The sequence below is a fragment of the Balaenoptera physalus genome (genome assembly GCF_965194825.1).
Source record: "Balaenoptera physalus genome assembly, chromosome: 13".
NCBI classification, from domain to species: Eukaryota; Metazoa; Chordata; class Mammalia; order Artiodactyla; family Balaenopteridae; genus Balaenoptera; species Balaenoptera physalus.
This window is the reverse complement of record NC_138892.1, coordinates 101734822-101750334: the sequence shown is the minus strand read 5'-3', so window position 1 is coordinate 101750334 and position 15513 is coordinate 101734822. Positions and strand designations below refer to the sequence as shown.

The 15513-nt window shown below is 40.9% G+C and overlaps 1 long non-coding RNA gene across 1 annotated transcript; it reads right to left on the bottom strand.

Annotated features, from left to right (window-relative positions):
• Nucleotides 1-6381: 6381 nt before the first annotated feature.
• LOC309640945 lies at nucleotides 6382-14861 on the bottom strand. Its single transcript, XR_014252450.1, has 2 exons — nucleotides 13972-14861; nucleotides 6382-7751 (listed from the first exon to the last, which is right to left on the bottom strand). It is a non-coding gene; the product is annotated as an uncharacterized lncRNA (long non-coding RNA).
• Between the last annotated feature and the right edge of the window lie 652 nt (nucleotides 14862-15513).

The following is a 15513-nucleotide window of genomic DNA, read 5'->3' as shown; positions in this document are numbered from 1 at the left end:
GTCCTGCTACTGGGTGTGCAGTTGGGATGGTGGGAGGGGAGTTGCTGTTTGGAGGTTGGTGTTCAACAGTTTTTCTCGATTTATCTTTCAAATTCTCATTGGTACATTGATTACCCATCTGTCTACCAAGGAATTACTCAGCACCTACTCTATGCGAGGTACATGAATAAGGTGGTCAAGGTCCCTGTGTTCATGGGGCTGATGGGTTAGCAGGAGACGGATGTTTGACAGTCATACATTTTTTACATTTGTGTTACTTCTATACAGGAAAATATGGGGTGTGATGTAATTGGTATTTTTTATTATGAATTATTACATGGGAGGACTTTTGTAGTTTCTTCAATGCTTAGGGCATTGAGATGCCAGCATTTCAGTGCTGGCTCTACCTGGTTTTATCAGGAGCTCTCAAGAGACGTGTCAAGATGGGTCTCTACCCTGGGGAAAATTTTAAAAATATGACTATTTATGTTTGGAGATAAATGTCCATGTCCATGTTAGACTTTAAAATGTCTAAAGGAGAGCTGGTTCAGTAATTATCCAGACAGTGAAATATTATTAAGCTATTTAATTATATTTATGGAACAATTTCCAGTGACAATAAATGCTAACAATATAATGAGAAGAAAAGTTTAGCAAACTTTTTACAGTTTTTATCTCAAGAAGAAAGTGCCTTGAAAAGAGAGTAAGGAAATTCCCAGTATGTTAAACGTATCAGGATTATGAGCGATTTTCCCTCTTCTTTGTCATACTTCTCTGTAATTTACAAATTTTCTTTGTGTGTAATACTTTCATAGAAAAGAAAAGAAAACATCACGGGGAGGAGGGCATCCGTTGCCGCCACCTGGGGCTCTGAAGGCCAGTGGTGCAGGGCCCACGGGCCTGGGAGTGGGCTGGGCAGGCTGACGCAGCGGTTTCTGGAGTGGAGATACAAGAAGGAAAAAAGTCTGGCTGGGTAAATGGCTTAGGAGTTGAGCTAACTTCTGGTTTAAGCAAAATCTCCAGGTTGATCTGCTTTGTCTGTGTTTGGTGGCGTGAAGGTGTCCAAGAGGATGCTTTCCTTGCATGGTCAGGTCCGAGCGCCTCTTGAATCCAAATCAAATTCAGCCAATATTTATTGAGCCCCTCTCACGTGCCAGGTGCTGTCGGGTACCAGGGATGCAGTTCACAAGGCAGACAAGGTCCCTGCTCTCACGGCTGATGTACTAGTTGAAGGAGCAACGGAATAAATAAGTAAATAAGAAACTTCAGTTAGTGTGGTCAGGAAAGGCCTTTGTCGTGAGCTGGTCTGGGTGGGAGGAGCCAGCGGGGCATGGGGGTGGGCTGTTCTGGTGGGAGCCTGGACCAGGTCCCAGCGGGGAAAGCAAACGCTCTGATCCAAGCTTAGAAGAGCCCTGTGCAGTCCAACGGGAAGGGGCCCAGAGCGCAGGGAGAGAAGGAGCAACAGGAGACAGGGTGGAGGTGGTCAGGAGCGTGGCAGCGTGGCAGCTGGGCTCTGTTTTTTTAAAATTTTCTTTATTTTTTTGGCTGCGTTGGGTCTTAGTTGCAGCACGCGGAGTCTTCGTTGAGGCATGTGGGATCTTTCGTTGTGGCATGTGGGTTTTCTCTCTCTAGTTGTGGTACGTGGGCTCCGGAACGCATGGGCTCTGTAGTTTGCGGCATGAGGGCTCTCTCGGTAGTTGAGGCGCGCGGGCTTAGTTGCCTGGCGACATGTGGGATCTTAGTTCCCCAACCAGGGATCGAACCCACGTCCACTGCATTGGAAAGCGGATTCTTTACCACTGGACTCATTTTGATTATGGTGGAGAGTTTCCATTTTATTCTAAGTTCCACAGGAAATCACTAGAGAGTTTTAAGTAGAAAAGTGACATGGTGTGATTTAGTTTTCAAAGATCACTCTGGCTGCAGTGTAAAGAATGGGGAGTGGGGAGCTGGAGTGATTGGAGCTGAAGCGGGTGGACCAGTTAGCAAGTAAGCAAGCCAGGAGAGAGACGGTAGTGCTTGGTTGGTCTAAGTTGGAGATGGAGTGAGGACAGGGATGGTAGCACAGAGATGGAGGAAGCCGGACAGAGTTTGTAGGTGCAACTGTTAGAACTTGCTGCTGGATTGGATGTAGAGGGTGAGGGAAGGAAATTAAGGCTGACTCCTAGGCTTTTGGCCTGAACAACTGCAAGAGTGGTGTTGCCCTCAACTGAGAAAGCGGAAACTGGACGGAGCAGGTTTGGGAAGGAAAATACAAAGTTCTATACTGAACACATTAGATCAGAGGTAGAGACCTCTCCAAGTATAGATATCAAGTAGATGAATTGGATATATAAATCTCGGGGGAGGAGTCAGGGCTTGGTATATAAACTTGAGAGTCTTGTTTATATAGATGGTGTTTAAAGCCACGAGACTGGATATGTTTGCCTAAAGAGAGAATGGAAATGAAGAGGGTGTAAGGCTGTAAAACACACTGATTACCAGGTATACAGGATCTATTGAGGCAGTTGTTTGTTCCTGAAAGATACGAATCTATAAAGAATGACTTTTTTTTTTTTTTTTCTGAGTTTTAGGTCTTCTGACAAAAAAGAAACAAGCAACTTTTAATTCAGGTTTTTCTGTTTATAGGAAGAAATGTAACTGGCAGATGGTGTGTGTGCTTACTTGAGTATGGCCAGAGCATTCTCCCTTTCTAGGTAAACTGATAAGAGGTGAAATAATTAAAAGGCTGCTTTGTGAATGAGGGCAATTAGCTTGATAAGGACATCCTAATGCCCACAAACTCTGGTTGCTGATGGGCCATCTCCACGATGCTGTCAAGCCGACCAGCACGTAAGCATCCCGGGGCATCTTCTTCTCCAAGTAGTGCTTCATGGGCATTGTCTCCTTGAGGCTCTTCTATACTTATTTTCTTTTTAAAAAAATATTTAAAAAATTTTAGATTGAAAAAATTTTAGAGCAGTTTTAGGTTTACAACAAAATTGAGAGGGAGGTACAGAGATTTCCTATATATTTACCTTCTGCCTGCAGACATGCATGCCTCCCCCATTATCAACATCACTTACCAAAGTGGTACATCGTTTACCAAGGATGAACCTACATTGACACGTCATAGTCCCCCGAAGTCCGTACTTTACATTAGGGTTCACATTTGGTGTTACACATTCTATGTGTTTGGACAAATGTATAATGATATGTATCCATTATTATATTTTAATTGCTTTAAAAATCCTCTGCTTTGTCTATTCCCCCTTCCCTGAACCGATCAGTGATCTTTTTACTCTCTCCATAGTTTTGCCTTTTGCAGAACGTCATATAGTTGGAATCATACAGTATGTAGCCTTTTCAGATTACCTGTTTCACTTAGTAATGTGCATTTAAGGTTCCTCCATGTCTTTTCATGGCTTGATAGCTCATTTCTTTTTAACGCTGAATAATATCCCATTGTCCGGATGTCACAGTTTATTTACCTACTGAAGAACATCTTGGTTGCTTCCAAGTTTTGGCAGTTATGAATAAAACTACTATAAACATGCTCATGGAAGTTTTTGTGTGGACATAAGTTTTCATCTCCTTTGAGTAAATTCCAAGGACTGTGGTTGCTGGATCGTATGCTAAGAGTACGTATATTAGTTTTGTAAGGAACTTCCAGACTGTCTTCCAAAGTGGTTGTACCATTTTGCATTCCCTCCAGCAGTGAATGAGAGTTCCTATTGCTCTACATCCTCGTCAGCATTTGGTGTTGTCAGAGTTTTGGAATTTGGCCTCTTGAATAGCTGTGTGGTGGTATCTCCTTTTACTATGCATTTCCCTGATGGCATGAGATGTGGAGTATGTCTTCATATGCTTATTTGCCATCTGTGCATCTTCTTTGGTGAGGTCTGCTCTATGCTTTCTTGATGACCAAGTCCCTTCCTAATGCTCATATCCTTTCTTTAGACACTTTCTTTAAAACATTAAACCTGGTTTTAGGTTATGTTTTTTTCCCAGGAGCTATTAAGTTCCTCTTTGTACTTAGAGGCCCTACTTGGCTTGTCTCTACTTGGCAGCTCCCTCTCTTTTGTCTCAGCATATGGTCCTGCATCTGAACTTGCTGAGAATCAGGGTCATCAGGAAAGAACTGCCCCCTATAAATTTACCTCTACACGCATCTGTTGCCTTCTTCTTCCTTCCCTGTGTCTCAGAGGAACAAGTATTCCTCCTCTGCGAGGATAATCCCTGTATTCTGCTTCTCAACTTTCTTCCCAAGACTTCACTTTACTAGACTTCATCTTTAATTTCTCCCTCCTGACTGGCTCTTTCCCTTCATTAAATAAGCATGCTCAACTATTTCCCATGCTAAACCAAACAAAAATCGAACCGGTCCCCTCATCAGTCAACCAAACGAAATAACTTTTCCTCAGCTGTGAATGCCCCACCCCCAGCCTGGCCCCTGTCTCAGGAAGCCAAGCTCCTTCAGGGAAGTGGGCCATGCTCGCTGCCTCCACTCAAGTCCATTCTGTCCACAGCACCCACTGTGCTGTTTCCTGCCCTCACCAACCACTGAATCTGCTTTGCTGAGGTCACCACTGACTTCCATATATTGCCAAAGCTGGTGGACACACTTATTTCTCATCTTCCCTTCCATAAATGTGGTGTTTGATCCTGAGGCAGGTCTGCCACACCTGGTTGTGCAGATGGTGCACTGCACAATTCTGGGGGGGGGGGCACCATTAACGCGGTCCAGGTGAATGATGCTCCCCAGTGTTGCGCATCACAACTGTGTGGCTGCGCTCAGCGGCCTTGCACTGACGACCACTCTCTCCTTTATTTTAATTAATTAATTTGTTTTTTAAAATAAATTTTGCTGTATTTATTTTGGCTGCACGCGGGCTTTCTCTAGTTGTGGCCAGCGGGGGCTTCTCTTCATTGTGGTGCGGTGGCTTCTCCTGTTGCAGAGCACGGGCTCTAGGCACATGGGCTTCAGTGGTTGCGGCACGTGGGTTCAGTAGTTGTGGCTCATGGGCTCTAGAGCACAGGCTCAGTAGTTGTGGCTCGCGGGCTCTAGAGCGCAGGCTCAGTAGTTGTGGCTCACGGGCTCTAGAGCGCAGGCTCAGTAGTTGTGGCTCACGGGCTTAGTTGCTCCACGGCATGTGGGATCTTCCCGGAGCAGGGCTCGAACCCATGTCCCCTGCATTGGCAGGCGGATTCTTAACCACTGCGTCACCAGGGAAGTCCCCCACTCTCTTCTTTAAATCCTCTCCCCTGCTTCTGTTATTTTTTCTCTCCTAAGCTGCTTCTTCTCAGTCTCCTTTAAGTGTCTCTTTGTTTACCTGCTCCTTAAGTGCTGATGTTCCCCAGGGCTCTGTTCTCGGCCTTTCCTTGCTTTGCAGGGTTCTTTGACGACCTGATCCACACCTGTGGCTGTAACTGCCATTTAAATGGTGATAACAGACCAGCCTAGATCTCTGCCCCAGCTTTGGATGCATCGCACACTTACCTTCTGTCTCCTCTGCTTGGATGTTTCCCTGCTACCCTAAATTCAACAAATTCAAAACAGGAATTTCATCCCCGACATGGCTCCTCACTTTGTACACTCCTGGAGGCTTATTAGGAGGAAACTGTGAGTGGACCTGGATTCCTCCTCCTTATTTTCCTGTAACACTCCTTAGTCACCCAGTTCTTCAGGGTCTACCCCCTCAGTAAAGCCCACAAGTGTCTTCTGTTTTTTGTACTTTTGCTATTCTGTTTAGGGGTTCATCCTCTCTCGTGAATTACTGTGATAGCTTCCTGTTTTTTTCTCATTTCATTTACCCCCAACTCCTCATCATGAAACTGATATGCTTCCTTAGACATGACATGCTGTCTCTTCCCTCTGACTTCTCACAGTTTGCACAACAGATGAAAGTTCAATCAATGCCTGTTGAATGAACCAAATACAGTAAGTCCCCTACATATGAACGAGTTCCATTCTGAGAGCGTGTTCCTAAGTCCAATGTGTTCGTTAAGTCCAACAAAGTTAGCCTAGGTACCCAGCTAACACAGTCGGCTATATAGTACTGTACTGTAATAGGTTTTAATAGTTTTCACACAAATAATACATAAAAAACAAACAAAAAATAAGCAATTTTAATCTTACAGTACAATACCTTGAAAAGTACAGTAGTACAGCACGACAGCTGGTATCCAGGGGCTGGCGTCGAGTGAACAGGCAGGAAGAGTTACTGACTGGAGGAGGGAGAGGAAGTGGGAGATGGTAGAGCTGAAGGATCGTCAGCAGTAGGAGACGGAGGGCAAGCTGCAGTTTCACTCACGCCTGACGTTGATGGCACAGGTTCTGGTTCCTTGCTGTATTCAATTCTAGCTAACCTCTTGCTTCTGGACATCCTGGGCTTGAAATAAAGATACCGTACTACTGTACTCTATACAGTACTGTATGGTAAAGTACACAAAAGCACAACCACTTGTGGAGGATGCGTGCACGTGACAATGTACACCAGACACGTGAACTAACATACGTGATTGGACATGTGAATGCAGTTCGCATCTTTGAAAGTTCGCATCTTGAAAGTTCATATGTAGGGGACTTAATGTATGTACTAGAAATGTGGGCAGAGAATCGAGAAATGCCCAAAGAGCTGATTCGCATGTGGAGATAATGTTTTGATCCTTCCCTATTTGGAGAAGATGGACTGAAATCCTTTGTCACTCTGCCTTCCTCTCCAAAAGAAAGTGCCCTGAGACAAACCTGTAGGACAGGTACTTTTCTGGAGGGCTCTGCTAAAGGACAGACACACAGGGTACACTCTCCTTCAGAACAAAGCCATGGGACGAGCCAAAGACCTTCTTTAACTACTTTTGGTACCACGGAAGGGAGAACACAGCTCCTGGAGAGGGAGCTCTGCGGGGGTGGGGCAGCCGTCCTGCACAGAGGCTCCTGGGGGCCCAGGGCTCACGTGTCAGCGGTCATGTGGTGTGGGAAGGAGCTCCCTGCGGCTGTGGCTTTGGGGACTGCAGCTTGGCTACAGAGCTTATGAGTGATTTGTGAGGGACCCCGGTGCCAGGAATCAGAGGAGAGCAGTGTGACAGAGACAGCAACAGAGGCAGGGGACCGCACTGAGTATGATGGAGCAGTGATTGCCTTGACCACCAGTGACATTGCAGAGGCGACTGACAGCTGACGAACTGCTTTCTGGTGCCTGGGGGGCTGCACCTTTGTTGGTCCTGCTTTCATTTACACGGGCAGGAGGAAGGAGGAGAGTATTGGAGCAGAACTCAACCATGGCCAATTGATAAGAGAATCAGAAGAGAACTCCGCAAAACACACACACACACACACACACACACACACACACACACACACACACACACACACGGATTCTCAAGAAAATGCCAATAGAGCACAAAAAGACTTCTTTGGACTAATAAACATGATTTTCTTTTTTTTTTTTAAATTTTTATTGGAGTGTAGTTGATTTACAATGTTGTGTTAGTTTCAGGTGTACAGCAAAGTGAATCAGTTATACATATACATATATCCACTCTTTTTTAGATTCTTTTCCCATATAGGTCATTACAGAGTATTGAGTATAGTTCCCTGTGCTATACAGTAGGTCCTTATTAGTTATATATTTTATATAAAGTAGTGTGTATATGTCAATCCCAATCTCCCAATTTATCCCTCCCTCCCTTTCCCCCTGGTAACCGTAAGATTAATAAACATGATTTTCTAAGTAAAAATGCAATCGAGAAACAAAAGAAGGATGATCACTGCTGAGAACCGAATTGATGCTCTGAAAAGCAAGCAAAAACAATAGAAAGTTATAAGAGCATAGACATAATAATGAGGGGAAAGCCAAAGGACTTAGGGGGACAGATCTAGGAAACCTAACGTATCAAACTTAGAAATTACAAAAGAAGAACAAATGAATAAGTAAATTAAACGAATAATGGAAATTGTCCTGGGGCTCAAGGCTCAATTAAAAAGATATACTGAGCCCCATATAAGATTAATTTAAAAACTGTTGTCCCTAGTGTCAATTGGGATGACAGGATTCTGGAATAGCAGAGGCTGTGTGGAAACACTTAGCCACAGGAGCAAGGTGGCCATAATTACTGTAATAGGTGGTAAGGTTGGGGTGGAAACCAGGGGACCCTGACCCATAGGAAATTAGGGTGAAGACTAATAGACCATGGTGTTCCTAAGAGCCATTGGTAGGTAGCCAATGAAAGTAATGTAACAGGCTGATGTTAGTCGCTACGGAGGAAAATCATGATCCCGTGCCCAGGTTCAAGGTCTTTGTCAGTTATTGATTGAAAGGGAGGCTAGGTCCTCTTGAAAAGGAATCCTGCAATGCTACCACAAATATATTCAATGAATATTCTCCAAATCTTCTCTAAAGAGACGTATGGCTATATATCAGAGTACTCGTATACTAAGGGAAACGAGAATACCCAGATTTTTAAGGGACCTAAAATGCCATCATGACCTTGCTTGATATACTGGGGAGTGAATGGAAGCCAGGAGTATATGGAGTCCTGGCCCAAGTCCTTCTCAAAGTGGGCCTAACGTGATGTCTCTTTTATCATTTAGCTTTTCCTGACTAGTGCAATTCATTATCATTACTAAAACCATCATCCCCTTTAGTTTCTCAGACTGGAAACCTTCCTTCCCAACTCTCCCTCACTTTCACATACCATCAGTTGCTAAATTGTAACTGAGCCTTTCTTATTCATTGTTTAAAATGATTAATTATGTAACACTTGCTACAAAGACTCCATTTAACTTAACACATAATTTATGAAGCACAATCATGAAATTCCTTTCAACTTCACAAGAATGTCATCAATGACATTGAAACTCTGTGCTTCCCTCTGTTTTATCTCCCTGTCTTTTCCTCAGAAGTAACCACTATCCTGCTTTTTACAAAATACTTTTATCACACATTTATGCTTCTCTAAACAATAGCATGTTTATTTTTGAATTTTCTAAAAATGGTATTGTTCTGTTGTAGTTTTCTGAGATTTGCTTGTATTCATTTAACATATTTTGAAAACATTCATGTTTCAGTGCACAGCTGCAGTTCACAAATATTTCACAAGTTATTCATTCTTCTGTTGATTAATATTTAGGTTGTTTCCACTTTGGGCTATAATGAATGAATCATTACCATAAATATTCTTGTTGCCGTCTCCTGGTGCACATGAGCAAGAGATTTTTGGGTATATACCAAGGAGTAGAATCGCTGGGTGTAGGATATATACCCATTGGTTGGGTATATAACAAGGAGTAGAATTGTGAATGTTTAATTTATAAGATAATGCTTAATTGTTTCAAAATTGAGTGTGCCAATTTCCATTACCACCAGCAGTGTGTAAGAATTCCCCACTGATCTGTATCACTCCCATACTCAGTATTGTTGGATTCCAACCTGTTCTCTAACTTGGTATTGTTCGACTTACTGATTTTTACATTCCAGTGACTTTAAAATGGTATCTCACTGTGATTTTATTTATTTATTTATTTATTGGCCATGCCACGCGGCTTGTGGGATCCTAGTTCCCCGACCAGGGACTGAACCCCGGCCACAGTGAAAGCGCCGAGTCCTAACCACTGGACCTCCAGGGAATTCCTTCTTTGTGATTTTCATTTGCATTTCCTTAATAAACAGACTGAGCATCCTTCCATGCTTATTCCCATTCATATTTCCCCACCTGTGAATTGCCTAATTTATGTCTACTTCATATTTTTCCATTGGGTTGTCTTTTTATTACTGATTTTTCAGAAGATCTTTATATAGTCTGAGACTAATCTATATGTATTACAAATAATTTCTCCCACGAGAAACCTAAGTTCAAGCAACCTAAGTGTCCATCGACAGATGAATGCGTAAAGAAGATGTGGCATATATATATACAATGGAATATTACTCAGCATAAAAAGAAACGAAATTGAGTTATTTGTAGTGAGGTGGATGGACCTAGAGTCTGTCATATAGAGTGAAGTAAGTCAGAAAGAGAAAAACAAATACTGTATGGTAACACATATATATGGAATCTAAAAAAAAAAAAAAAAAAGGGGCATGAAGAACCTAGGGGCAGGACAGGAATAACCACGCAGACCTACTAGAGAATGGACTTGAGGACACGGGGAGGGGGAAGGGTAAGCTGGGACAAAGTCAGAGAGTGGCATGGACATATATACACTACCAAATATAAAACTGGTAGCTAGTGGGAAGCAGCCGCATAGAACAGGGAGATCAGCTCGGTGCTTTGTGACCACCTAGAGAGGTGGGATAGGGAGGGTGGGAAGGAGGGAGATACAAGAGGGAAGAGATATGGGGATATATGTATATGTATAGCTGATTCACTTTGTTATAAAACAGAAACTAACACACCATTGTAAAGCAGTTATACTCCAATAAAGATGTTAAAAAAAATTCCATGAGAAAGCCTATTGAGATATTAATTGGGATTGCATTTAATCTGTAGATCAATTTGGAGAGAGGTAACACCTTTACAATGATTATTCTCTTCATTGAAACTTGTATAAGTATCTTTCAATTTATTTCGATCTTTGTTATTGTTTTAATGTAAAGTTGTATAATTGTTAGATTCACTTCTAGGTACTTACTTGCTATTATAATACATGTATTTATTAAATTATATGTTAACATTTTATTTCTTGTATAGGAAAATGCGGATTTTTTTTTTGTATAATGATTTTATATCCAACTGCCAAATTCTCTTACAAATTCAGTAGGTTTAGTTAACCTGGAAATAGATTCTTTCAGATTTTCTACAATCATAGTTAATTATACCATACAAAATCAATTATCTTTTTATTTCTTTCTCTCCAGTACTTATAACTTTTATTGTATCTTTTTCTTATCATACTGTACTATCTAGAACCTATATTGAATAAAAGAGTTTGTTCTTGCTTGTACATAAAATACTTCTAACTTTTCACTAGTTAGAATGTCTTACTCTAATTTTTTGGTAAAAGCAATTTATCACTTTACAAAGGCTTTTGTTTTTCCTATTAAGAGTTTTCTTTTCAGAAAATTGTGAATATTACATTAAAAACATGAGCATGTGTTTAATTTAATTTCTTTAGAAATCTTCAGATAAATACAAACTAGTAACTAATTATTACAATATTGTATTATTCAAAAGTTCTAAAGTCATTTTAAAAAAGAATATTTATTTATTTATTTATATATTTGGCTGCGTCGGGTTTTAGTTGCCACACACGGGACCTTTCGTTGCAGCGTGCAGGCTCTCTGGTAGTGCATGGGCTCAGTAGTTGCGGCATGCGGGCTTAGTTGCCCCACTGCATGTGGGATCTTAGTTCCTCAACCAGGGATTGAACCTGTGTCACCTGCATTAAAAGGCGGATTCTTAACCACTGGACCACCAGGGAAGTCCCTCTAAAGTCATTTTGAAAATTTAGAAATTATATTGAAGCTAACATCAATGAACAATGCAATTACTGTTTTTTTTTTAAAAATAAATTTATTTATTTATTTATTTTTGGCTGCCTTGTGTCTTCGTTGCTGCGTGTGGGCTTTCTCTAGTTGCGGTGAGCGGGGGCTACTCCTCGTTGCGGTGCGCGGGTTTCTCATTGCGGTGGTTTCTCTTGTTGCGGAGCATGGGCTCTAGGCACGTGGGCTTCAGTAGTTGTGGCTTGTGGGCTCTAGAGCACAGGCTCAGTAGTTGTGGTGCACGGGCTTAGTTGCTCCGCAGAATGTGGGATCTTCCCGGAGCAGGGCTTGAACCTGTGTCCCCTGCATTGGCAGGCAGATTGTTAACCACTGTGCCACCAGGAAAGCCCCTAAATTTACTTATTTTTGGCTGCATTGTGTCTTTGTTGCTGTGCGTGGGCTTTCTCTAGTTGTGGCGAGCGGGGGCTACTCTTTGTTGCAGTGGGCGTGCTTCTCACTGCGGTGTCTTCTCTTGTTGCGGAGCACAGGCTCTAGGCGCAAGTGCTTCAGTAGTTGTGGCGCGCGGGATGAGTAGTTGCGGCTCGTGGGCTCTAGAGCGCAGGCTCAGTAGTTGTGGCTCACAGGCTTAGTTGCTCTACGGCATGTGGGATCTTCCCGGACCAGGGATTGAACCCATATCCCCTGCACTGGCAGGCAGATTCCCAACCACTACATGACCAGGGAAGTCCATGCAATTACTGTTGATTGTCCAAACTTATCAGAGAAATGTGGCATCTTAAGGTTTTACTCGGACTGTGTAAATGGGCTAACTTTGTAGTCTACATAATTTGTACTGATGACTAAGATTAAGAAAACCATTTTATAAAGACATTAATTATTTAAATTAATAAATTTAAATATTAATTAAAAAATTTTTAACACCAATGTGCACACCTACATACATTTATATACTCTTAATAATAGCAAAGGTAATAACTTATTTTATCATTAAGGCAACTATAAGTAATTTAGGAGGTTTCATTTAATCTAGGCTTTTAACAAAATGTTTAAAAAATATTATTTATTTATTTAGCTGGCTGTGCCGGCTCTTAGTTGCAGCACGCGGGATCTTTAGTTGTGGCATGCGGGATCTAGTTCACTGACCAGGGATGGAGCCTGGGCCCCCTGCATTGGACCACGAGCGCAAGTCCCTAGGCGTTTATTTTATTTTATTATTATTATTATTTTTGGTCATGCTGCGCCACATGTGCGATCTTAGTTCCCCGAGCAGGGATCGCACCTGTACCCTCTGATTTGGAAGCACGGAGTCTTAACCACTGGACTGCCAGGGAAGTCCCTGATCTAGGCTTTTAGAAAGAAAAGTCCAAAGTCTTGCATAGGCTATAATGCCACATTTGCATTTTTATTTTACAACGTGGGAAAAATCAGAAAGAAAATATATAGAAATCCTGTATGTCTAAAATTCACATATCAATTTACTTTGATTAGAGTGAACTTGGATTAAAATTTAATTCTCATATTTATTTTTACCATCATAACTTCTATTTTTTTGGTTTTAAAATTTTAAGACAAGAAGGTTTTAAAATATCTTTCAATTTGCAACAATATATTTGAAAGGAATTTAGACCTGGAATCTTTTGTATTTATTTTTAGTTTCTCTTCAACCTTTTCATGATCCCTAATCATTAGCTCATTGTCCATTTGTATTTCTTTTGTAGTTTTTCTGGTAACAGTGCAGGGACCCTGAGGTTATTAAACCAAAGTAATATTTCTTTTATTCTCATCCAAGAACACTTTAAAGTAGATAAATTTTTTTTAGAGAATAAGAATGTTTAATTTTTTATTAAGAATTTATTATTTTACACACACTCATCCATATGTATTTAATTTTTTTTCCTTTTTGTCCGTGTGGCATTTACTATTTTTTTTTTTTAACATCTTTATTGTAGTATAATTGCTTTACAATGGTGCATTAGTTTCTGCTTTATAACAAAGTGAATCAGTTATACATATACATATGTTCCCATATCTCTTCCCTCTTGCGTCTCCCTCCCTCCCACCCTCCCTATCCCACCCCTCTAGGTGGTCACAAAGCACCGAGCTGATCTCCCTGTGCTATGCAACTGCTTCCCACTAGCTATCTATTTTACATTTAGTAGTGTATATATGTCCACGTGTGGCATTTACTTTTAACCAAGGGATTTGTAATTCAAAGCAATTCAATGTTTCATTTGAAAAATCCTTTTCCAAGTAGAAAATCTCATCATTTTAAGATTTAGTCCTATGAACTATTAGTTCATAGGAGATTATTTAATATATTTGGGCAAATTAGAGTGGTGACAATGAAGATTATACTTTCATTTTCCAAATAGGAAAGTTTTTCTTAAAGAGCTAGTGTACTTAAAGCATTCAGAGTTTGGTCGGATATTTGGATTTTCTTGGGAGATATATTAATTTTCTCTTGCTGCAAAAAATCACCCCAAAACTCAGTGGCTTAAAACAACAACAATGCTTGATTATTCCTCATGATTCTGTGAGTTGGCAGTCTGAGTGATTCTGCTGTACTTACCTGGGCCCCCTCATGGGACTGCCAGCTGTCATCTGATGGTCCATCTAGGACTGCGGTGTCCCAGATGTCTCCATAACATGTCTGGCTGTTGGCTACACGTCCTCAATTCTCCTCCAGGTGGTCTCGTGTTCTCCAGTAGACTAGACTGGGCTTCTTCACAGCTTGGTGGTGTCAGGGTGTCAAAAGAGAACCAACAGGAGTTATAGGACCTTTTATGACCAAGTCTCTGGGGCTCACACAATCTCACTTCTGCCACATTTTATTGGTCAAGGCAAATCATTTATTTTACAAACTTATAAGTTAAATGCAGATTCAAGCGTATGAAGAAATAGACTTTGTCTCTTGATGAGAAGAGAAGAAGTGACATATTACAGAGATGTGGATATAGGAAGTATGATTTCTTTGAGGACAGTATTACAGTGATCTACCACAGTAGCCTTTGAGATTTCTTCCAGGATTTATGTAGACTGCTTAATGGTCTTTCTTACATCAACTTAAATAGGAGTCCATAGCAATTGAGACACTTTCTGGCCTTTAAATTTAAGAATATTCTAGAGACAGGCAAACTAATCTAGATCAAAGTTTCCTCTAGTGGTAAATGCACAAATGGGTTTTGTTTAATTTATCATTTCTTTTTTTAAAATTAGAAACAAAATTTAAATTGAAGTGTAGTTGCTTTACAATATTATATTAGTTTCAGGTGTACAACATAGTGATTCAATATTTTTATAAATTATACTCCATTTAAAGTTATTACAAAATAATAGCTATATTTCCCTGTGGTGTACAATATATCCTTGTTGCTTATCTATTTTATACCTAGTAGTTTTATCTCTTAATCTGGTACCCTTATCTTGTTTTTGATACCTGTGATTCAGTTTCTATTTTCAATTTACCCATTTCTTTTCTCCAGAAATATATAGTCGCTGCAGATGCTGCTTCTGAATCCAAAGGCTGGAGTTCCCTTGGGGTCCTGAAATCATAGATTCTCTACTCACTGTCTTTCAATGTTCTTGGGCCCTCATATAGGGAAACAAAATCCCAGTTGTTCAAACAATAGATGAAAATAATTAAAGTTTGGTCACATTAGCCATTACAGGCAGCCTTGTGTTTCAAAGAAAAGAAAAGAAATAGTTCCATCAGGGGAAAAATCCCCACCCGCAATCTCAGGATAAAACACTTAAACAGCTTGTCCTAGGATTTCTAGCAAATCACACATTTATCCTACACTTTAAGGCAGTGGGCCCCTTGTCTTGAGGAAAGGCTGCCACCTAGGGCTGTATCTTTTGTTCTCCTCTAAGTTCTATTCTAGTAAAAGTTTCCTAGCAGTTTGGGAACACCTACGCCTGATGCCTGCTGGCTGGCTTAATCTCAAATGTCACAAAGAAAGAAACTGTTTGTTTCACGTTGAATTAATGTGTATCTAACTTGATAAAATTTTCAAAGAATTTTGAAAAATTTGAAGACGACAGAGCTTAGATCACTTTTCCTCTAAATTTGACTACCCAGTCTTCATCGGTTCAAAAAATTTATGTGCTGATG